The following is a 15,150-nucleotide window of genomic DNA, read 5'->3' as shown; positions in this document are numbered from 1 at the left end:
AACCTCAACTATCTCATCCTCTGTTCTCAGTGACTGTCTCACCCAGCTCAGTCCTCAAGGTTTCAGCTTTAACCTCTTCTCCCACCTTCTTCCAAGGTATCTCCCCTTTTAGCCTATCAGGAGATCATCAGTCACTGCCATGTGCACAATAAGCCTGCAGAATGTTTGCTCTCTCATGAACCTCACCTTGAGGATGAATCTATCACCATCCTGGCATTGAGAGAGACCCAGTTTACAGTTAACCAACAGCTTTCCCCTCACCACAGTCTACATCACTTCTCCCACCCACGGTGATGCCGTGGCTTTTATTATAAGTTGCACCTTGGTTTTCCCCCCTACTTCTCCGTCAGCAGCGTCTTCTTCAAGCCTCATCTTCTTTACATTCCTCCTACCTCTCACTTAAAATCCTCATGTGGACCATCGTCCAAAGCTCCAGCTGACTTCTTCACTGCGATCCCCTCCCTTCTCTCTTTCCATAGACTCTGCACCATAACTCTTCATCCTTGGTAATTTCTACCTACATCTACATTTCGCTAGCCTCCTCTTCTCCAACTTTTTTTTCTCCTATCCTCAATCTATCCCTTCAAATAATCTGTCCCACCACAGTCACAAAGTCTTGACCTCACCATCCCTTCTGGCCTCTCCACTTCTGTTGCAATCAGTGGCAAAGCCATCTCTGGCCATTTCCTTAACTCTCTTACCACCCTATCTTCCTACCTTCCCTTAACCCTGCTCCACTTACCATCCACCCCTGCAAAATAACTTTCCCATAATTCCTCACAAACTCAAACTCCATGCCCCCTTTACTCAGTTTGTTCACCTGTGACAACGCTGCTGCCACTCTGGACAGACTCAATTGCCCCTTTAGCTCTGTCTTTGATGTTATTATTCCCAGTAAATCAGTTGCTGTTCCCACCCGACTGTGCTTGCAGATACAATTTCCATCTTTGCTTCCTTAAGTGTGTGGGTACAATTGGTCCAGTCAACAACAGTCAGATCTGGCTTGAGCATCTTAGGCAGTTCTGTGTCTCATTCTGCTCAAACAAATGCTTCTGTTTTTGTAGCCCTTTAACATCTCATCTGAAAGATAGCATCTCCAACAGTGCAGCACTCCCTCAGTACTGCACTGGAGTGTCAGTTTTGATTATATATTCAAGTCTTTTGAGTGGAGCTTGAACCTTCTGATACAGAGATGAGAGTGCAATCATTCAGCTGAGGCTGAACAAATGAGTCAATAGCTTGTTTTTGGTGGAATTGTGTTGAGGGATAAATATTGGCCAACACACTGGGAAAGCTATCTGCTTTTCAAAAAAGTGCCATGGGATCTGTTACTTGCACCTGAGCAGGACTCAGTTTAACACCTAATAATGTAATACTCTCTCAGTGCTGCATTGAAGTGTCCCTCTAGATTGCAATCATATGCCAGAATTTTCCTGCTGTGATCCTGTAGAAGGGGCCATGACCATCATTTCTCCAGGTTTCCCCCAATTTTCTGTTGAGGTTATGCCCAGAGATTGGGAGAACACCAATGCAATTCCAGACGGATGTGCTTAAGTCTCTGGTATGCAGTTTGAATACACAAACACCTACTGAGAAGCCAGAGTGTGACGACTAAGCCAAGCTGACATCTTAGTGCTTTTAGTGTGGTTTCCCAAACCCTTTGTAACCTTTCCTCAGTATCATCGTCCTCCAGCGGGGCGAGTTCTCAAATAGTGCACCTTCCTGAACCTACACTGCTCTGTCCACAAAAAGTATGCTTAGGCGGGTGAAGCAGTTAGGTGTCAACTGTCACCTCAACCTGAAAGGGCATGTACTGAATAGTTGAAGGCAAGTGAAGAACTGAAGTGACACATAGGGATCTGGAATCTTGGATCAATCCACATCTAATGAAAACTAATGGTGGGTCAGTGATATCATATCACAAGTTCATTTCTGTTGAGCAGGCCGGGTTCAACTAAAATCCATTGAAAATTTGGGCATCAACTATCAAAAGGCATGTAACATTGCATTCACATCTCCGTGCAATTCTTCTATATTGACATCCATGAATCCCTTTATAGCATATCATTTCCTGCAACAGAAAACAGAGAGAAATTTAACAGGCAACGTACAAACTGCAAGTTTAAATTGTATTTATTGATCAGACTCAATCATGAGTATTCTGATTAAACTTCAACATTGAAAATTACTAGCAGGATAAAATAGGCTTTGTTCACTCCCCCGTTATTCATTGCTCCAGATTTCCCTATGCCACATAATTTATTTAGTGAAAGGTCTGTTGTTACTGCTCTGCAGAGGGTAATTACAGCCCAACTCTTAATCCCCTGAACTTGCTGGTCGATTTGTGAATTAATAATATGGTGTATCATGAACACACTGCTATTTTTCCAGGATGATTGGATATCACATGCTTATGACAATAACACTCAGTGTTGCACAAGTTCTTTTCCCAGATGGGTCTTTTCAAGGGCTTCAAAGTGGGACTTGGTGGTCAGTCACAATTGTTTAGTTTAAAATGATACCGTCAGCTGGACAATTGGAGAAATTTGATTTCCACGAACTTAATCAGCAATTCTGCAATAGTGCTTGGTCCCGAAGGCATTTGGCATGACATTTTCCTATCACCCCACCACTAATGAGTCAGTGAGGGGTACTGTTTAGATCTCTTCCATTGTCTAGAGGTCACTAGCGTGGGCCAATGATAAGACTAATTTTCAGCCAGAATTCCCTGAAATGTGAAGTGAGTGATTGTTTCTATTTTTGGAACATTCCAGTGAGTTTCCTTCATTCTAGCCGCCACCTGTTTGATTAAAAGCACTCCCTTTCTAATCTTTACACGTCACTTCCTGTCTTTCATCACTCGCCACAGAATGAGATGCACCATCCCTCTTAGCAATTGGCTCCTGCTCCACAGGCAATTGAAGATTACACTGCTGCAAAGAGGGAGCAGTCGCAGACTGTTATTACACACCTACCAGATAGTTTGATATTAGGCGTCTGATATAATATGATAATTATAGCCCGCTCCCTCATACTAAAGGCTGACTAACACGTTCAGTGTTGTAAGGCTGCTGGGGTTTGTTCCCCCAACTTCTTCTCTGTATTATGTTGTGACATGTCTTGTTCCAACATGTAAAATATTTGATTCCCACTGAGGTGGTTGTGATAAGGGTACTTGACACACAATATTATTACAAAACTGCGTGGCACCAAATCTGTTCTGCTCTGCACGTTGGAATAAGCCCTCACATCTTTCAGAAGCACATACCGTTTTGGTACTAAATAACAATATGCCACAGAGTAATTCCAGTTCAAGATTCTTCTCCAACAACAACAATAACTAACATTTAAATAGCACCTTTAGCATACTAAAATGTCCCAAAGCACTTCATTGGAGTGTTACCGCACAGAATTTAACACCAAGACAAATAAGGAGATACTAGGACAGATGACCAAATGCTTGGTCAAAGAGGCAAGTTTTAAGAAGTGACTGAAAGAAGCAGAGAGAGGTAGAGAGATGGAGAGGTTTAGGGAGGAAATTACAGAGTTTAGGCAGCTAAAAGCATGCTGCCAGTGGTGGAGCAAAGCTAAGGCAAGTAATTGGAGTTGAGATCCAGCTCAGCCACAATCTAATTGAATTGGACAGCAGGCTCAAGGGGCTGAATAGCTACTCCTTCTCCAATTTCACTCAAAGACACCCAATGTACAAACAGACAACAGGTATGTGTACTTCAAGTGTGTATAATTACTTAATAAACATCCTACCACCAAGGAAATAAAGCACTGACAAGTACACACACTCTTCTTTTTCTCTTACCAACAGATGCACAAGAAAAGTTGAAGTTCACATGCAGATGCCATGTGAATACAATCATGTGGCCAACAATTGTGTCTATCACAATTTTATTCACTTATCAAAAATGTAATTAGCCACATCTGGATTCCTAATTCACCACATGTGACTGGTGACTAACGCATTGGACAACATTTATTTAAAAAGCAGCAACATAATAGGGTTCAGCACTAATAATCATCGCTCGGAGATGACTAATAACAGTGATGCAAGATAGACTTGCAAAAAAGCTTCTTGTGTGTGAAGCAGCATTTTATTTTTCAAAACAGCCTTATTTGTGCCAGTGCTTTGCATCATCAGAAAATGTTACATAGTGCTGCTGATGTCAAGCAGTTGTCTTAACAGCCATTTCATATACATAGGTAACCACTGTCAAACATGAAAATGATGCATGTCTGGTAAACAGACTGTTTCAAATTGTTTCCTGAAACACACCAAGGAACTGAACACTGTTTATTTCAAGATCAAATAACACAGGAGAAATTTTGCTCCAAAACTTGGAAAAAAGGTCCAGCAGAGCCACTGCCTTCTTTCTTATTGAAGTGGTAATGGGAAAATGATGGCGGTCTTCTCTGACACCGGAAATATCAGAGGAATGTATGATGGCATTAAGTGGGCTTTTGGGCCAACCATCATGAAGATTGCCACCCTCAAATCTAAATCAGGGGACACAATCACTGACCAACGCAAGCAAATGGACCGCTGGGTGGAACACTACCTAGAACTGTACTCCAGGGAAAATGTTGTCACTGAGACCGCCCTCAATGCAGCCCAGTCTCTGCCAGTCATGGATGATCCAGTGGAAAAGCCCCTGGGAAGGACAGCATTACCCCTGAAATCATCAAGAGTGCCAAGCCTGCTTTACTTTCAGCACTGTACGAACTGCTTTGCCTGTGCTGGGATGAGGGAGCAGTACCACAGGACATGTGTGATGCCAATATCATCACCCTCTATAAAAACAAAGGTGACCGCGGTGACTGCAACAACTACCGTGGAATCTCCCTGCTCAGGATAGTGGGGAAAGTCTTCGCTTGAGTCGCTTTAAACAGGCTCCAGAAGCTGGCTGAGCGTGTCTACCCTGAGGCACAGTGTGGATTTCGAGCAGAGAGATCCACCATTGACATGCTGTTCTCCCTTCGACAGCTACAGGAGAAATGCTGCGAACAACAGATGCCTCTCTACGTTGCTTTCAATGATCTCACCAAAGCCTTTGACCTTGTCAGCAGATGTGGTCTCTTCAGACTACTAGAAAACATTGGATGCCCACCAAAGCTACTAAGTATCATCACCACATTCCATGACAATATGAAAGGCACAATTCAGCATAGCGGTGCCTCATCAGACCCCTTTCCTATCCTGAGTGGCGTGAAACAGGGCTGTGCTCTCGCACCCACACTGTTTGGGATCTTCTTCTCCCTGCTGCTTTCACATGCGTTCAAGTCTTCAGAAGAAGGAATTTTCCTTCACACAAGATCAGGTGGCAGGTTGTTCAACCTTGCCCGTCCAAGAGCGAAGACCAAAGTACGGAAAGTCCTCATCAGGGAACTCCTCTTTGCTGACGATGCTGCATTAACATCATACACTGAAGAGTGTCTGCAGAGACTCATCGACAGGTTTGCGGCTGCCTGCGCCGAATTTGGCCTAAACATGAGCCTCAAGAAAACGAACATCATCAGACAGGATGTCACAAATGCCCCATCCATCAATATCGGTGACCACACTCTGGAAGTGGTTCAAGAGTTCACCTACCTAGGCTCAACTATCACCAGTAACCTGACTCTAGATGCAGAAATCAACAAGCGTATGGGAAAGGCTTCCACTGCTATGTCCAGACTGGCCAAGAGAGTGTGGGAAAATGGCGCACTGACACGGAACACAAAAGTCTGAGTGTATCAAGCCTGTGTCCTCAGTACCTTGCTCTATGGCAGCGAGGCCTGGACAACGTATGTCAGCCAAGAGCGACGTCTCAATTCATTCCATCTTCGCTGCCTCCGGAGAATCCTTGGCATCAGGTGGCAGGACCGTATCTCCAATACTGAAGTCCTTGACGCGGCCAACATCCCCAGCATATACATCCTACTAAGCCAGCGGTGCATGAGATGGCTTGGCCATGTGAGCCGCATGGAAGATGGCAGGATCTCCAAGGACACATTGTACAGCGAGCTCGTCACTGGTATCAGACCCACTGGCCGTCCTTGTCTCCGCTTTAAAGACGTCTGCAAACGCGACATGATGTCCTGTGACATTGATCACAAGTCGTGGGAGTCAGTTGCCAGCGATCGCCAGTGCTGGCGGGCAGCCATAAAGGCGGGGCTAAAGCATGGCGAGTCGAAGAGACTTAGCAGTTGGCAGGAAAAAAGTCAGAAGTGCAAGGAGAGAGCCAACTGTGTAACAGCCCCGACAAACAATTTTATCTGCAGCACCTGTGGAAGAGTCTGCCACTCTAGAATTGGCCTTTATAGCCACTCCAGGCGCTGCTTCACAAACCACTGACGACCTCCAGGCGCTTACCCATTGTCTCTCGAGACAAGGAGGCCAAAGAAGAAGAAGAATGGGAAAACATTTTCATTTACACTCTGAGATGCCTGTAACTGGTCTAATGGAAGTGAAGACAAGATGCAGGCTACACAAAGACTGGGGCTGAGCCTTCACAAATAGGCTCCTTATCTCCCCCCCCACCCGGTTCTTTAGCCAATTACCATAAATCTTTGTTTTCTAGTTTCTGATCCTCTTGCCAACCAAAACAGTTTTTCCCATTTGCTCTGTCAGAACCTTGTATAATTTTGAACACCTCTATTCAATCTTCCCTAATGTTCTCTGCTCTAAGGAGATACTCTTGATACCTTTAAGCACCAAAAATCTATTGAGTTCAGTCTTGAAAGCCAAAAGGCCTGTAAGATCCACACAGGTGTTGTTTTTGTGACCTGGTTTAATTTCAAATAGTGATGAAAACTTTGGAGTGAAATTCCTCAGTTTAGGTAATATTATAGAGCAGGTGTATTGAAAATGGAGTTAAAATAATCTGAAGTGATCAGATTTCGGGTTGTCATGATTTCAGGAGGTGGAATGTCACACTGTAAAACTAGTGGAGGAGACAAAAACTATTACATGAGATGAGGAGGGAGAATGTCTTTTCATTAAGATCAAGCTAACTGTATCATTAACACTTGACTCTTTTATTACCTTGAATTAAGATTAACGATCTGTAATATATGGATACAATTTAATCTTCAGTTTATGCTGTCTCAATTACCTCATCAATAATTATTTCAAGTAACATTTTTGAACTTGTACTAAAACGAAAGAGTTCCCTAAAGAGTAAAACGCATGGCTATTAGTTTAAACCATCCATCGGTAAGTTAGCACAAGCTAAACCACTAAAGATCTTGGGTTTATATAACAATCTTAGGATGTCCCAAAGTGCTTGACAGCCAATGCAATGCTTTTGAAGAAGTCATCACAGTCGTAATGTCGGTAACGTGGCAACCAATTTGCAGACAACCAGGTCCCACAAACAGCAATAAGGTAAATGGCCAGATGATGTGTTTTAGCAATGTTGATTGAGATGCAGAAATTTCTCAGTACATCAGGAGATTTCCCCTGCTCTTCCTTACCATTGGATTTTTTAAATCCATCAGAAAATAGTGTGCAGGTCCTCAGTTTAATGTTTCATCTAAAAGCCAGTGACAAATAAATTGAACATAGTTGAGCCCATTTTATGGGCATAAAACAGGCACAATGATAACCAATCAGCAGATGCTCAGTCTGCATGGAAGTTTGTTCCACTGCTAAATTGGTTGGAGCCTTTTCTTAGGGGTCCCTGGTGACTGCCTGCAATGAGTGCAGGTGTCATTTGAATACTGGAATGAGGCTCCTGCACTCATTTCAGACTCAGACTTCTAAATTTGTTTCCCCGCGTGGAGCTTGCATATGTGGTTCTGGGTCTTGAACAGTTTATGCAGAGGTCCTTAAAGGGCCCACTCTAGGCCGTTCAAAAAAGGTTCAGAAACATTGAACATTTTGAGTATTTTGTGCAGTGCTTATTCCGGCTCCCAAAACAACCACAGACACAACTGACTCGCCCACTCCCTGAACCAGCACCCACACCCCCACCCAAGACTTACCTCTGGGCATTGCCAAGGGGGGAAATTAGTAGGCCTTGACAGGTGATCTGTGCTGGAGTGCCTGATTGGCCACAGTAACTTGTCTGATTTATTCTAATGAGCCTGAGGATTAATTTATTTTGGTTCTTGGGCTTCTTAAATCAGGCATGCCGCTGGAATCGTGCCTGGTTCAGGGCAGTAACAAATTTAGGCCCTGGAACCTCTGACAGTGCAGCACTCTCGCAGTTCTGCACTGAAGTGTCAGCCTGGATGACACACTCTGGTCCTACAATGGGGTGGGCCAAGCTGGCAGCTAGGCCAACATAAGGGGAAAGAAACAAAAAAAATGTTGCAAATACTGAAAATTTGAGTTAACAATGGAAAATGCTACAGATGCTCAGCAGGTCTGCCAATGTCCATAGAGAGAAAAATACACTAATGTTTTAGGTGTAGGCACTTTGTCAGAACTGGGAGCAAGGAGATGAAAAGTTCTTTTATTGAGCTGAAAAAACAAAAAGTGAAGGGGGAACAAGAGGATCAGCCATATTCCTGATAAGGGAGCATTAATTGGTTCATTGCCCATGAGCAGGCTATTAAAAATCTGTCTGTGTGGAGTTTGCAAGTTCTCCCTGTGTCTGCGTGGGTTTTCTCCGGGTGCTCCGGTTTCCTCCCACAAGCCAAAGACTTGCAGGTTGATAGGTAAATTGGCCATTATAAATTGTCACTAGTATAGGTAGGTGGTAGGGAAATATAGGGACAGGTGGGGATGTTTGGTAGGAATATGGGATTAGTGTAGGATTAGTATAAATGGGTGGTTGATGTTCGGCACAGACTCGGTGGGCCGAAGGGCCTGTTTCAGTGCTGTATCTCTAATCTAATCTAATCTACTGGATAAGATACAAAAAGCCCTCTCTGTCAGGCAACAGAAAGGCATTAGAATGAGCAAAGGCGGCTGAAAACAGTTCCAAGATGGAGGGGAATGAAGTGGGAGATGAATGGGTCCTGCAGGCAGCAGACTGTCAGTGTTCAGACCCAGAGATTGCAGAGTGGCTCGGAGAAAGATAAAATTTTGGGAATTTTTAAAAAATTTTGTGCTTCTGGACATGTATATCAGGAACTGGGGCACAGGATAGATGGAAAAGCAGTGGGACACACATTCATATACTGTACTAGGAGCTTGAATTATCCAGGCTTGGATGCCTAAGTAAGAATGGAAATGGGAATAAGAGGGTGGGGGTGGGGGAGTGGAGGAGGGCAGCTAAAGTGACAAGTCACAGAGTGGTCACTGGGACAGAACATAAGATGTTTTTCCAATGCAGTCACCCAAATTGTGTTTTTTCTGCCTAGGGGAGTTGATGAAATACACGTTAACTCCTATATTGCCTGGAAAGGGTTTGACTCCTGGTGTCAATAGAGGCCAATGGGCAGGTACAGCATGGGATAGAGAAACAAGGAAGTAAAGTTGATGATAGGGTAGCGTTGCCAACTCTGGTTAGGTGTCATCCTGGAAGTTTGATCACCTGTTGTGATCACCATGATATTTGGCTCTGTGATGTCTGATAATGTTACCCCCGATCATGGGACATTTGGCTGCAGTTTTCAAGTGTCATTGCATTTACCTTAAAAAGGTGGGCTCCCCTATTGTTGAGCAACTTTGCTTATGGTTTTGAGCCATTAGAGGACATGCGAGAAGTTCTGAGAACTGGAAACTAAAGGTGAGCAGGCAGAGAAAGTGCACAGGTCAAAAAAAAATCAGACACTGTTACGTCTTCTGGTTGTTTTCTGATTCCCAGATGTTGGAAATAATCACACTTTAAACTTGGAAAGGCTGGAGTCTTTGTTTATTCATTTAGTCATCATGCTGCCTGATGTAGGACTGCTTGAGGCTGGTTTCCTGTTACATGTCACCTGACTCTCCAGTGCAGTCGTGAATTTGGCCCCACTGGAACACTTACACAAAACAATTAGTTCTTAGCACTTTACAGATAGTATAACAATATATAACAGACGCAAATCACTGGCCCAAATCACAGACACGTCACAGGCCCAAATTACAAACACAAATCATAGGCCCAAATCATAGGCCAAAATCACAGGCCCAAGTCACAGACACAATGCAGGCCCAAATCACAGGCCCAAGCAGACACAAATCGCAAAAGCAAATCACAGGTCCAAATCACAGACATAAATCACACACACAAACCACAGGCTCAAACCAGAGGCACAAACCACAGGCCCAAATCACAGACACAAATCACAGGCGCAAATCACAGACAGAAATCATAGGTGTAAATCACAGGCCCAAATCACAGACATGTCACAGGCCCAAATCACAGACACAAATCATAGGCCCAAACCACAGGCCCAAACAACAGGCCCAAATCACAAGCCCAAACCACAGGCCCTAAACACAGACACAAATCAGAAACATAAATCACAGGCACAAATCACAAGCCCAAACCACAGGCCCAAATCACAGGTGCAAATCACAGGCCCAAATCACAGGTGTAAATCACAGACACAAATCACAGGCCCAAGCAGACACAAATCGCAAACGCAAATCACAGGCCCAAATCACAGACATAAATCACACACACAAACCACAGGCTCAAACCAGAGGCCCAAACCACAGGCCCAAACCACAGGCCCAAATCACAGACACAAATCATAGGTGTAAATCACAGGCCCAAATCACAGACATGTCACAGGCCCAAATCACAGACACAAATCATAGGCCCAAACCACAGGCCCAAGCAACAGGCACAAATCACAAGCCCAAACCACAGGTCCTAAACACAGACACAACTCAGAAACATAAATCACAGGCACAAATCACAAGCCCAAACCACAGGCCCAAATCACAGGTGCAAATCACAGGCACAAATCACAGGCCCAAATCACAGGTGTAAATCACAGACACAAATCACAGGCCCAAATCACAGACATGTCACAGGCCCAAATCACAGGCCCAAGCAGACACAAATCACAGACACAAATCATAGGCCCAAATCTCAGGCACAAATCACAGGCACAAATCACAGGTGCAAAGCTCTACATTTCACCGAGGCTGCCAGCAGCCAGGCTTAGCAGTTTCAGTTTGCATCATGGAGCCTCCCCAACAATTGTTGGAGAGTTGGCAACTGTGTGGAAGAGTGAACAAGGTATCAGGACAGTCAGAGCTTTAAAGGGTATGGGAGATAAAATGGGGTCAGGAATCTGTGACCCTTTGGGAATGGGTGGAGATGGGACTTTCTCGTGTTGTATAATCCCATATTACTGAGCAGAATGGAAAGGGGAGGATTTGTTTAAGTAAATCCAGTGAAAGGTCATAGTTTCCTGCTGAATTATTGAGAGAACTAGGGAGGTGTTCCCCAGAAGTTTTTCACAAATCTGACCACAAGTTTTTTTTTGCTCTATGGCTTCACTGGTGACGGGGAAAGGGTGGGACACATCAGCTGCTGCTGGCTAATGGACAGGGTGAGCACATTCAGGTGTAACAAATGTTAACAGCACATCAACGGCAAAGCGCTAGGGGCCGACTCCACCAACACGAAGGTGAGCCTCACTCACCAGCTGCATGTATTGTGGAACCGCAAACATTGCGCTCAAAATTTCCTATCTACCTGATGCTTGCAACCATTGGCAGGGTGCCCGTAGTTTGCTGATAGGAGCGGCCAATTAGGCAAGGCTCTGCACTAGAGCGGGCACCCTGGAAATAAACACAGAGTGCCAACTCATCTCAAAGAAAATAAACCTCCAATAAATCAGAAGGCGGACAATCCTTGATATTCCAATACACTTATACTAATATAGTTTCACCAATGCCCAAAAATTTAAATTTTATTCCTGATCACTGCAGAATATGCAGTCTCAAAAAGCTAGTCATTCAACAGTCAACCATCGCACAGTCCTTGGAGACAAAGTCCCATCTTCACATTGAGGATACCCTCTATCGTGTTGTGTGGCACTACCACTGTGCTAAATGGGATAGATTTCGAACAGATCTAGCAACACAAAACTGGACATCCATGAGGCGCTGTGGGCCATCAGCAGCAGCAGAACTGTATTCAGCCACAATCTGTAACCTCATGGCCCGACATATCCCCCACTCTACCATTACCATCAAGCTAAGGGATGAACTCTGGTTCAATGAAGAGTGCAGGAGGGCATGCCAGGAGTAACACCAGGCATACCTCAAAATGAGGTGTCAACCTGGTTAAGCTACAACCCAGGACTACTTGTGTGCCAAACTGCATAAGCAGCATGCAATAGACAGAGCTAAGCGATCCCATAACCAACGGATCAGAACTGAGCTCTGCAGTCCTGCCACATCCAGCCGTGAATGGTGGTGGACAATTAAACAACTAACTGGAGGAGGTGGCTCCACAAATATCCCCATCCTCAATGATGGGGGAGTCCAGCACTTCAGTGCAAAAGATAAGGCTGAAGCATTTGCAACAATCTTCAGCCAGAAGTGCCGAGTTGATGATCCATCTCCGCCTCCTCCTGAAGTCCCGAGCATCACAGATGCCAGTCTTCAGCCAGTTCAATTCACTCCGCGTGATATAAAGAAATGACTGAAGGCACTGGATACTGCAAAGGCTATGGGTCCTGACAATATTCTGGCAATAGTACTGAAGACCTGTGCTCCAGAACTTGCCGCACCCCGAGTCAAGCTGTTCCAGTACAGCTACAACACTGGCAATGTGGAAAATTGCTCAGGTATGTTTTTCAACAAAAAGCAGAACAAGTCCAACCCAGCTAGTTACCGCGCCATCAGTCTACTCTCAATCATCAGTAAAGTGATGGAAGGTGTCATCGACAGTGCTATCATGCAGCACTTGCTTAGCAATAACCTGCTCAGTGACGCTCAGTTTGGGTTCTGCCAGGGCCACTCAGCTCCTGACCTCATTACAACTTTACAAGAATGAGGTGATGTGAACTACTCATTGTCATTGCCTCTAACTTGCTGCATCCCCCATTGTCCCTGGTCAGTTTCATTCTGGTGAATGGAATCATCAGCCTTGATGGGGAGGTAAGTCTGTGAATAGTTGGCTGGTTGTCTATAGGGAGGAGGGTTGGTGATGTTTGGGGGAGTTTGGGGGTGGGCGTGGTTTGCACAGGCCTCATGATGGGAAGCTGGCAATGTTGCAAGTACACTTCTCAAGTGAAGCGTGCCTGGATGAGGATGTCACGGGCTTCTCGGACGGGCAGATATGTGGCTGTAGGCACCAATGGCACATCATGATACTCCTCGTCATCCTCCGCCTCCTCCGAGGATGACGGGCGCTCTCTACCTTCCTCTGGTGCCGGCTCCAGTCCTCTCTGCAGTGCAATGTTGTGAAGAGTGTAGCAGAGCACACCAATGCTGGAGAACCTTGCTGGGACATATTGAAGATGCCTCCAGATCCATCAAGGCAGTGGAACCTCACTTCGAGCAAGTGAATGACTTGGTTTATTATTACCCTGGTGGTGACATGGTTCCTCTAATACTGTCCTGTGCCTCTGTGGTGGGTTCCTCACTGCGGTCATCTGCCAGGTCTTGAGTGGGTATCACTTATCCCCCGGCAGCCAACTGCTGAGGCTGTCTGGTGGAGAGAACACCTGTGGAATTTGAGACTGCCGAAGGATGAAAGAGTCACGGCAGCTTCCTGGATACCTGTCACAGGCTGCATTATCCTCTTGTGGTAGTCACAGACTAAATGCAAATTAAGGGAGTTGAAGCCCTTCTGATGAAGACAAAAACAAAGACGCCTGGCTGATCCGATGGTGCCTTGACAGCCACATGGGTCCTGGACCTGTGGAAATCTGTGAGAGAAGCAAAGCCAAAAGCCCTCTTGGTTTAACTGGCCTCATCCATGTCAAAGTGAATATAGTTGGAAGCTCTCACACACAAGGCACCGGTGACCCAGCTGAGGCAGTTGTGGGCGGCAGGTTGTGACGTCCTACAGGTGTCAGTAGCAAATCTCTGGAAGGCCCAGGATGTAAAGAAATTGAGGATTGTAGTCACCTTGACAGCCACAGGCAATGGATGGCCACCTGCTCCTCTCAGGGCAGAGATCTTCTTCCAAGAGGCTGCAGATAGCTGTGAGCATCTGCTGTTCAGAGAGGTCAAGGATGCTGACCCTTGGCCAAAGACCCTGTGCTGAATGTATCACCTCCTTCAAGGTGTAGCTCTATGTCCATCCCCTCTGTTCCATCCAACTGCATGTGGCTGTGGAGAGGGCAGCTGCCGCTGCTGCTGGAGTTGCTGCTCCTGGCACTGTGGCTGCTGAGCTGGAGTAAGTTGCGCTTCCTTCTCAGAGGTCCAAGCTACTGCAGAATGTCTAGACCCCATGGCACAGGGAAGTCTCACAGGCAGTAAGATGAGATGACCCTTAGTGGAATCCAAGGAACTTGACAGAAAGAAATCAGTGAGTTCAGGCTGAAAGAACTTCTCTTGTCCGTGCTAGCCCTTCACTGTAACTGACCACAGACTTGTCGATTTCAGCTTTTATATTGTTACTATCAGGTCAGTTTCACTCGACAAACTCTCTAACCTGGTGAGGCCCAGACACAATGTGGAACCTGTGCGTTGTTGGGAAAGAGGGCTTCCATGCTTTAAAAAGGCTCTTAATTGCCTTTTAATCTCCCTCAGTTGCTTTCCTGCCAGACCCATCGTGGTTCCCCACTGGACTCGCAAGCTGTCCCAGGGAAAGCCGGAAGAGGGCAGGATCCCATCAGGATCCCGATCCAACATCAATTTCCAGTACTTTCCCACCCTGCATGCTCCGGAACCTGCCTCCACCCGGCTGGGAAAATTATTCCCAAAGTGTATGAAAGCGGAAGGTGTCGTACGGATTCATTGGGATGTTTCCAAAGATTAGGGATTGCAATTATGAAGAGACTTCAGAAGTTATTATTGGCAATAAGAGTGTTAATGAGCAACCTGATCAAAGAGGGTTATGAGAGATATCAAAAAACAGTAACAGTTGCAAGCCTATAACATCCCAGCTGACGTACTGAAGACTTGTGCTGCAGAACGTGCCGCGCCCCTAGCCAAGTTGTTCCAGTACAGCTACAACACTGGCATCTACCTGACAATGTAGAAAATTACCCAGGTATGTCCTGTCCACAAAAAGCAGGACAAATTCAACCCGGCCAATTACCGCCCCATCAGTCTACTCCCAATCATCAGCAAAGTGATGGAAGGGA

The sequence above is a fragment of the Heterodontus francisci genome, chromosome 20 (genome assembly GCF_036365525.1).
Source record: "Heterodontus francisci isolate sHetFra1 chromosome 20, sHetFra1.hap1, whole genome shotgun sequence".
Lineage (NCBI taxonomy): Eukaryota > Metazoa > Chordata > Chondrichthyes > Heterodontiformes > Heterodontidae > Heterodontus > Heterodontus francisci.
The sequence above is the reverse complement of the archived record's forward strand: the minus strand, read 5'-3'. Positions refer to the sequence as shown.